A 9,734-nucleotide genomic window follows, 5' to 3' on the forward strand; every position below is an offset into this window, starting at 1 on the left:
TCCTCATTTCACCATTAGCATCTGCAAAGTTAACAATAATAACCCATTCCAACCTGGGCGCCTGGGGTCCATGTTATTGCGTTTGCTTTAGGCCAACCAGGGCAGCTTCTTTTGTACGAGGCTTGATGTAATCATTGGACCTTTGAGACCTTAGACCAGCCTCATTTTCATACCCCAGGAAATCAGTGGTGTCCAGATGTTATTATCTACCAAGCCCTGATCCAATTGCACTGTGCCCAATGCGGCACCCAATCAGTTCTCATAAAGCGGGGGTCTGGGGTCTTTCCACAATTTACAGATCTCCCTGAGGGCAATCAAAATCAAGCAGAAAAATAAGCCCAATTGCGCAGCAGAGAGCAGACTTATAAGATCGTTATCCAAACCAAAAATAGGCTAGATTCAAATACAGCTTAAATTTGAAAATACCTTCCGGGCACGCTCAACGTTGCACGAGAAATCTGTTAAACGAATACAAACAAAAAAATGGATATCATCCGCCTCAACCAAATCACATCTAGGGCACTTGGGAGGTGGGCAGGGAACGAATTTTGCAATTTTCTTGGGCGTATAGTACAGCCTATTAACAACATAAAAATGGTTCTTTTTAAGAGAAGCTGGTTTAACAAACTTATATAGGATTTGAAGAGATAGAGCATATAGACTAACAGATGCATCTCCCAATACGGTTGAATTCCATACAAGATAAGAAGGGGGAAACTCTGCGTCCTCGGCGTCTAATAGGCTCCTATACCAGAATCCCACCTCCTTTTTTCTTGGGTTTACATTCTGAAGTATATACTCAATCTCCCAGTTTCCACCTATATGCTCCTTCTCTGCAGAAAACCAAGAGCACAATTGCAAATATTTGAATCTAGAAAAGGAGTCGCCAATTTTAGATCTTAGAATTTCCCAAGGAAGGACTCCGTCGGACGATATTAGGTCGGACCAGATCATGATTCCTGCCTTCTTAATGGGGGGGACGCTAAACTGTCTTCCCAACAAACACACAGTCAGTCCCTGAGAATCCCAGATTGGGGTGAAGGCTGAATAATATCTTATACCCTATCTCGCCTTAACTTTATGCCACACGTTGAGTGCTGATTTAAAAACCTTTAGGCGAACCGTCTTAAAAAACCTTGGCGCCCCGAACTTATACAGAAATCCGATACCCCGTCCTTCAAAATTAGCCATGACCCTCAAAATCCTCCCCTAGTTGGTATCATCGGGACTTGAGAGTGGACAGCTTATATTTTTTAAATGGAAGGAAAAAAAATACCAGAACACAACTGGAAGGGCTAGACCGCCCTTTAGAAATCTTTGTTTTAATTTCTTCAAGGATAACCTGGAGTTTTTAATTAGCCCATCCGAAGCTCCCTATTTTACTTTGAATTTTACCCAAGAGCTTTGCTGGGAAATCAAGAGGAATAGTGCTAAATATATATGTCAATTTAGGCAGAATAGCCTTCTTGACTAGGTTTACATGGCCATAGAAGGTGAGGGGTAAATTCTGCCATCTAGAAAAAAGATGGTTAACTTCCTTAGCCACTTGCCTCAAGTTAATCAGGGGGATGTTACCTAAATCCTGTACTATGGTTATCCCCATGTACTTAAGCTCCTTACTGCAGCTCCCAGACCAGTTATCAATACCCCAGGACATTACCTCAGTCTTGGAGGAGTTAACTAAATACCCGGAGTAGAGACCAAAATCATTCAGGGTAGTTTCTACCCTATGGATCACCTCCGCTGGATTGTTGGTGTAAACCAACAGATCATCCGCGTATAGGGCTAATTTGCACCTGTATTCTGAGGCTTGGAAGGGAGTGATTTGTTCATCCAGTCTCAATACTTGCGCTAGAGGTTCTATATAAATATCGGACAATAGGGGTGAGATAGGGCACCCTTGTCGTGTTCCCTTTTTTATACTAAAGCTTGATGTGAGTAAACCATTCAGGAGGATAACTGCAGAGGTACCCTCATAGCATCTAATGAGGGTTTGTATGAATGTTAAGCCAAATCCCATCATGTTTAAAGTCTCCCAAATGAAGGTCCAGTTGACGCGGTCGAACGCCTTGGCTGCGTCATATGCAGCCACCGCCAAGGGTTCCGAGCATACCAGCGCCAAATCAATGCTGCCTATTAGCTGTAAAGTTTGCTCCTGGATGAACCTTCCCAGGATAAAATCCTTTTGATCAACATTGATCAACTGTGGAACTATCTAGACCAGCCTCTCTGCCAAAATGCTGGTAAAGATCTTATAATCGGCATGATGCAGGGAGATTGGCCTATAAGAGTCCACTTTGAGAGGGTCCTTTCCCGGCTTCAAGATAAGCACTATTGTTGCCTCCTTCCATGACGGGGAACCCTCCCTTCTGAGCTGTAGATGTAATTCAAAAGCTCACATAAACTAGGAACTACCACCTCCTGAAGGGCCTTATAAACTTCACCCGGAAGGGCATCCGTCCCTGCAGCTTTGTTGTTCTTAATCTTCTTTATGTGGAGTTTAATTTCCTCTTACCGGATGGGGCCGTCTAGCATGTTTCGACCCTCATCTGCCAATGTTGGTAAAGCCTTTCAGCCATTCCTGAATACTATCGGGACTTGAAGTTGTCTCCTCTTCATAAAGTTTAGAAAACATAGAAAGGAGGCACCTTTGCATACTCTTGATTACAAGAGGTTGCCCCCGTCTCATCGATGATCAATTTGTTGATGTTATTTTTTAATCGGTCCACCTTTACCTTCCATGCCAGAATAGCACCTGCTTTTCTCCATATTCATAGTTTTCCATGCTATGAGCTACCTATTGTGCCTTTACTTTTTGGTCTAACTTTCCCCTATACTCTATTCGCAGGTGCTTCAGGTCGCTAAGAATTTGTGGCAAGTTGTCGAGTTGACAACTCAACCTAGCTCTTTCCAGTTTAGATATCTCTCTTTCCAATGTTTGGAATACTAGCGCCTCTTTTCTGTTCTTAGCACATATCATGCTATGTAACAGTCCGCAAATATGGGCCTTAAATGCATACCAGACATAATCAAATGATGTTGAACCAATATTTTCGGAGAAATAATCAATGGTAGATGTTTTAATAGCACAAATTATTTCCCAGTTAGATAGCATTGCCCTTTTTAGTGTCCACCTAGGGATGGAATTAGACTTAGACTTTCTCCCTGAATATGAAAAGGTAATAGGGGCATGGGAGAGTGGCGATATCCTCTAGGTTCTCAAAGCCCAATCTATCCGTAAGAATATAATCTATTCCAGAGGAATGTCCGTGCTTTTTGCTAAAAAAAGTGAAGCCTGGTTCTACGCCCTTCTTAGCCCTCCAAGCAACTACCAGCCCGAGCTTGTGCATCATGTTGATCATTGCCCGATGCAGCAGCGAACTCGTTTTTTACCAAGCGTTGCTATTACATCACATACATTACAACGCATGCGATGTTACAACGTGTGGTAAAAACCCCACGCATACCTTTACAATGCACTCGCTTTATTTCCAAGACATATATTCTTATAGAAATAATATACACATTTCTAGTTCATAAAAAGTAAAAGCGAAAATAAGAACAGACAATATTTTGTTACCTAAAACAGTAGATTATTCAATTTCACCTATACAAACATAAACATTTTCCCTTCCCAGACCCAATACAATCTTCAGTTCGAAGTCTCGCAAATATTGAAGTAGTAGCAAATTGATCAGTCTCAAAACAATTGTTTCACCTCAATAGAATTTTAAAGTGCAATGTGTGTTTAACCAATAGCAAATAGTACATTTTATCCCAATCAGGATTATAAAGTACAGTATGCATAGCAGCTTTCCCCAACCTTCCTATTAGGGGATCCACTAATTTACTAAACATCCCCTTACTGAGTATATTTACACCCATATTGACCTGGATCTTAAATCTTATGGGGAAGATAATGCCAGCTGAGTCTTTATGATTGTACACAAATATTGACCAACGGCGATGACTACATCTCTGAATCTGAAACTATAAACTAGCTCTAACCCCATTCCTCTAGTTTGAATCCCATATTTTTTAAACAGAGGCTGAAGTATCTTTTTCATTGCCTCAGTAAAGAATACACAATCCAACAACAAATGGCTCACTGAATATTTCCTACCTCTCTTAAAGGGGCATTGGCTGTAAGCATGAGCGAATTTTGCGGATCTCGCGTTCGCGAATTTTGCGGATTTGCGGATTCGCAATCCGCAAAATCCGCGAATTCCCGCGAATTTGCGGATTTTTTTTTTTTGGTGTTCGCCCGTGTTTCTGCCAGTTCGCGAGGGTTTTTCACAATTTCGCAATTTGCGAACTTACCTGTCGGGTCGCAAGTTTTGCGAACTTGTTGTTTCTACGTGTCCAGCCTGTTTGGGACACTCTTCTTCATCACTGCCACTCTCTGTCACCACTGCCACTCTCTGACTACTCATGCCACCCTCTGGCCCACCCATGCCACCCTCTGTTTCATCACCACACCCTCTGGTTGTCCAGTGTACATTATTTTCGGCAAAGCAAAGCACACCTTCCCTGCCTCAAGTGACCTGAATTAATTTGGGGCTGATTAATGTGTCACAGAATATTTTTTTAGCTGGCACCTGCTTCCTTAGTGCGCCCTGATTAGTGATCTTTTGCACTTGCTAAGTGCTTTCATTGTTGCAAAATTAGTTACAACACCTGCCCTGCCCCAACTGACAATAATGAATTAGGGGCTGATTAATGGATTTTAACTTCCAGCCTGGCTCCTGCTTGTCTCCCTTAGCTGTAATTCAGGACCTTTGTGGCATATGTGTAACTATTCTGAGGTTCAGAGCAGGGTCACATAATAGTTTCAACTGGCAACTGAACTCTGGAGGGGCCCCTCAGGAAGCACTACAGGAAATGGCTACTAATGATGAGCCTGAACTTTTGAACCTGGTAAGTAGTTACTTTCAGTTTTGCTAAGATCGTATTTCTGCAATTTTGCACTTATTCGCGGGGCGCGAACTCACGCGAACTCACGCGAACAGTGCGAGCAGTGCGAGCAAAATCCGCTGCTCGCGGATTTGCGGATTTTGCGGGAGATTCGCAAATCTCGCGGATTGCGGATTTCCCGAAAATCCGCAAAATCCGCGAGCGGAACGGATTTTCCGCCCATGCCTAATTGGCTGTTATTCTTAGCAACCTCTGTTTTTAATCCCTTGATACACCATCAGGATTGATCCCCATCCTCAAGCTCAAGAAGCCATTCCGCAAGTACTTGTCTGGGATATTTTATAGGTATGGGAACAAGTCAGTGGTCTCCTGTGAAATTAAGAATGGGATGCCGGAGCTCCTAATTTTGAGATGATACATCTTCTGTCCAACTGGATTCTATGGCACTTTGCCTGAGTATACTCTTTGTCTGGTTGATTGAAACCACTTTCCCTTCCTTTATACACCTCTCTGGAGTATTCAAGCGATTTTGCATTATTGTCACCGGGTTCCTTTTCCCGTAGAAGTTTGTCATTACCTCCAGTAAGATTTGCTCCAACAATCTGTTGCATGGACACCCATCTTTAAGAGACAGATAAAAGTGCAAGGCTCTGACATCTGCTAGCACACTCCAGGCAACAGTTCTCAACTCTCTCCTCAAAATTTGTATCATAACATTTTAGGGAGATCTAGAAGCAATTTTAAGGAATTGTCTTCTAGTCCTTCCCATACGACTAGTCTGTCAAAGGCAAAACACCTCTACCCCATATAAAGCCTGTGGAATTAGTTTATCCTGAATAACTTTGCTTAGTGATTCCAAGGTGTGACTGCCAAATCTATGGTCAAACCTTTTCACCCCATTCACTACTGCAGTCAGGGTAAGCTTCCTGGTAGCTATTTGTTCATCTTACCTCAAACCTTCTAGGTTAGCCCTAGATATTCATATTCTCTAACCTATTCTAATCTTACATTACCAAGGAACTACACAAATGTCCTGTTCCTAAAGGCAAAAAACATTGTTTTGTCTTATCAGATTTATTGTGTTTAATTTCAAGGCAGTAAGTGTTTTGGCATTTCTTTTCCATTGCAGCTGATGGGAGTAAGATCCATCACCACCAGGTTATCTGCGTACATTAAGCTAATGATGTGCCTGCATCCAACCTTTGGTCTAAAACTGTGTATGGTACATAGCATCGGGTCAGGTCTGCAATAAACAGACTGAGTAGCAGGTGTGCCAAAATGCACATCTGCCACAATCTGTTCTTCACTGGAATTTTCCTTGTCAGATTCTCAAGCCCATCAAGAGGAATCTGAGCCCAATTGCCACTATGGAGCTTCATCAAAAGGAATAACCAGGACCCAGATATCTTCCACTGCTATAAGTTGCACTAAAGCGTATCTCTATCCACCTTGTTGAAAGCCAATCGGAAGTCAACTAAGCAGCGCCAAAGGACACCTACTGATTCCAGTGACTTCCTTGCCACTCCCTACAATGTGAAATAGTGATCCATAGCAGAATGCTTCGGCCTAAAGCCTCCTTGCTACATTGGAATCAAACCAGTATCAAATGCCCAGGCTGGTAAGTGCTTCAACAAAGTTTGGGCATATAAGTTGGACGGGATACCTAAGAGTGAGATCAGATGGTAGTTGGCGGGCTGATCCATTTTGCCCTATTTATGATTGTGCTTCACTATAGCCCCCTTCTAGCCCAATTTCAACACTCTGGAAGGGAGCCCATCAGCCACTGGCCATAGCAGTCACCAGGCATTTCCCCGGTGAGCCGCTAGTGTGGGGGACAGTTTTGGGCCCCTGGGGTATCATTTTTGTTACCGGCAATATCGACACCCTTCAACAAAATCAGCCAAAACCAGACCGGCCGAGCAGTTTGGCTTTTTCGGTTCCCAGTCAAGCTCTGCATCCGCGATACCCATTGAACATTGAACAAATTTGCTCAGGATGGATATCCACTTCTTCTTTGTTTTTTTTCAAATATCACCAAAGGAAGACCATCTGGGCCGCCTGCCATAGAGATAATAACGTGTATTTAAATAAAGAAGCAAAATGTAGAGGTACAATTTTTTTAAAGTTTTGTAAATGTCAAAGAATTAGAAATTTGAGGCTAGAATTCAGTTAGTATACTATGATTGACTTGTGGGAGCAGTGCATGTGCATCAAACAGAATACAGTATGGAAAGTGAGTGGCCTCATTTGAATTTAGACAAGCTTCAACCTTCCCATTAAAATTAACCTTTTTACTTGTTTATATTTGTTTTTGAATTAAACAGAATATTTAATCATTGGTGTATTTGATGAATGCTTGTTTCTGTAGCTTTTGGTTATTGTTTTGCGGTTCAAATCATCGTAAATGCTTAGGTCTGGGTCCCCGGCTCAAAGTAATGTCCCTTGATTCCAATGTTGATTCAATAAGTATTCCCGGGTTCCAGTAAAGAGTATGTGGGGGTCCACAGAAATGAAAAGTTTAAGAACCACAGTGCTAAGCCAATGAAACCAGATGTTCCCCTGGAGTTGACTCCATGTTTTACAGAATGTGCTACTGATGCCTCTTAAATCAGAAATTGCCTCTTTCGTGTCAGGCCAAGCATTTTGTCATGGGTGCCCCCACATGCCATGGCTGCCCTTATGCCAAAAGTTACATACAGCGTTATAGTCCTGGAATTTTGTCATTAATGGGTTCATATTTCATGGATGCATCTGATGCCACAAATTACCTACCATATGTCATTGCCAGCAATTAGTCATGGCTGCCCCCCTCCCATCTACCGTGGTTGTCCTTCCTTACACCAAGAATGACCTCTAATGTGCTAGCACCAGCAGTGAGCCACTGGTGTCAGCATTTTTCCATGGGTGCCGGTGATTATGTTTAGTATGCCAGTATTAGTATTTTACCATGAGTGCCCATCACGTCATACATAACCTCTAGTATGCCAATGCTATTATTTTGTTTCAGGTACCAGTCATACTAACAATTACCTGCTGTATGCCAGCACCAGTATTTTGCTTTGCGTACCTCTATAAATTAAGAATAACCTTCCGTATGCAAGTGCCAACGGTATACTTGCAAGCATAAAACTACATTCCCATTTACATTCACTCACACACACTGATTGTCAGTCACACTGACACTAATTCATTCTCATATGCACATTCACACATTCATTCTCAGTCACTCTCTTACTCATTCTCATTCTCACACTTTCACATTCACTCATTCTTAGAGTACCTTAACAAAAGCAGTGTGGGCTATCTTGGATCACACTTGTGTGTTCTTCTTATAGTGTAGATACTGTGACGCTCAACTTTTAGTGACCCCAATGCTTAGGAGCCACAATCAATATCCACATTTGTACAACTGAAAAAGGAGCGTAAAATATTACATATGTATAACTCAATTTGAGCAATGAAAGTTCAAAGTATTACAGCATCCACAAATTTCCAATAACATAAGTTTAATTAAACTCAGCCCATCAGGAGTTTTGTATTTGTACTCCAATCCAACTTCATTGATTCTTTTATCAAACAAAAGTAAATCAGACTAACCCACGCATTTCATCCAAAAGGATTTCATCAGGGTTGGAAAATCCAAAAGTCACATATCCAAGTGTCCTCAGAACAAAAGTCTTAATTTCTGGTGTAGTATTCCATATTCCGTCTTCGTAACCCATAGCACAGCACCCGAATGCGGGAAATCAGCCAACGTATTATGCCAGTACCAGTATTTTGTTGAAGGTGCCAGTCATGCTAACAACTGCCTGCAGTATGCCAGCACCAGTATTTTGCTCTGTGTACCTCTATAAATCAATATTACCTTCAGTATGCCAGGGCCAACAGTAGGCTTGCGAGTATAAAACCACATTTTCATTACATTCACTCATACACACTCATTGTCACTCACACTGTTAGCTAGTTCGTTCTCATATGCACTCACACATTCCCTTACTCACTCTCATTCTCACACTTTCCCATTCACTCTCACTCATTCTTATTGACTTACTCATCTTTCTCACAACTCACTTGCACACACTCCTACTCTCAATCCCTCATTCTCACTCGCTTTCACTCTCACTTCTTCAGTCACACCCAGTCTCACTCACATTCATGCTTATTCTCACTCATTCATACTTACTCAATTTTACTATCACCCACTCATACTCACTTTTCTCAGCCACGGTGACTCGTTCATTCTCACTCACAGTTAAACTCACTGTCACTCATTCTCATTAACACCCTCAATTACTCTCTCTATTAATTCCTATTCATTCATTCTCACTAACACACATTCACTCACTTGCAATCACTCCTACTCTCACTCCTTCATTCTCATCACTATGATTCATTTCTTCTCACTTACTGACACTCAATCTCACCCATTCTCACTTACTACTTATCACTGACTTTCACTCTCTTTCACATACAGGCATATACGCACACCAAGGTTCACACATACAAATACAAACACACACTCACACACATTCACTCTCATAAAAACACAGACTCGCCAACAAGCCCACAAGTTGCAAACAACATAAACATAAAAGTGTGCATTTTATTTTTCTCAGCTGCTGGTGAAGGTCCCGTTCCAGGTCACAAATCGTGAATAATAGACTAATATTCATTACTAGTCTAATACAAATGTGCTCCTATTGCGTACTTAGCACTAATTATGCCACCTCTGAGGCCAGAGGTGGCTGAAACAATGCTCAGGAATTGCAAGGGAAAGCCAGTGGTTGCAGCAGCGAACTCGTACTTATGTCCATGTGTGA

The 9,734-nt window shown here is 41.9% G+C and overlaps 1 non-coding gene across 1 annotated transcript; it reads right to left on the reverse strand.

Annotated features, from left to right (window-relative positions):
* Positions 1-6,229: 6,229 nt before the first annotated feature.
* LOC147750625 (small nucleolar RNA SNORD66) lies at positions 6,230-6,301 on the reverse strand. The gene has a single exon (XR_015300308.1). It is a non-coding gene; the product is annotated as a small nucleolar RNA SNORD66 (small nucleolar RNA).
* Between the last annotated feature and the right edge of the window lie 3,433 nt (positions 6,302-9,734).

This window comes from Lissotriton vulgaris, chromosome 1_1 (genome assembly GCF_964263255.1).
Source record: "Lissotriton vulgaris chromosome 1_1, aLisVul1.2, whole genome shotgun sequence".
Taxonomy (NCBI): domain Eukaryota; kingdom Metazoa; phylum Chordata; class Amphibia; order Caudata; family Salamandridae; genus Lissotriton; species Lissotriton vulgaris.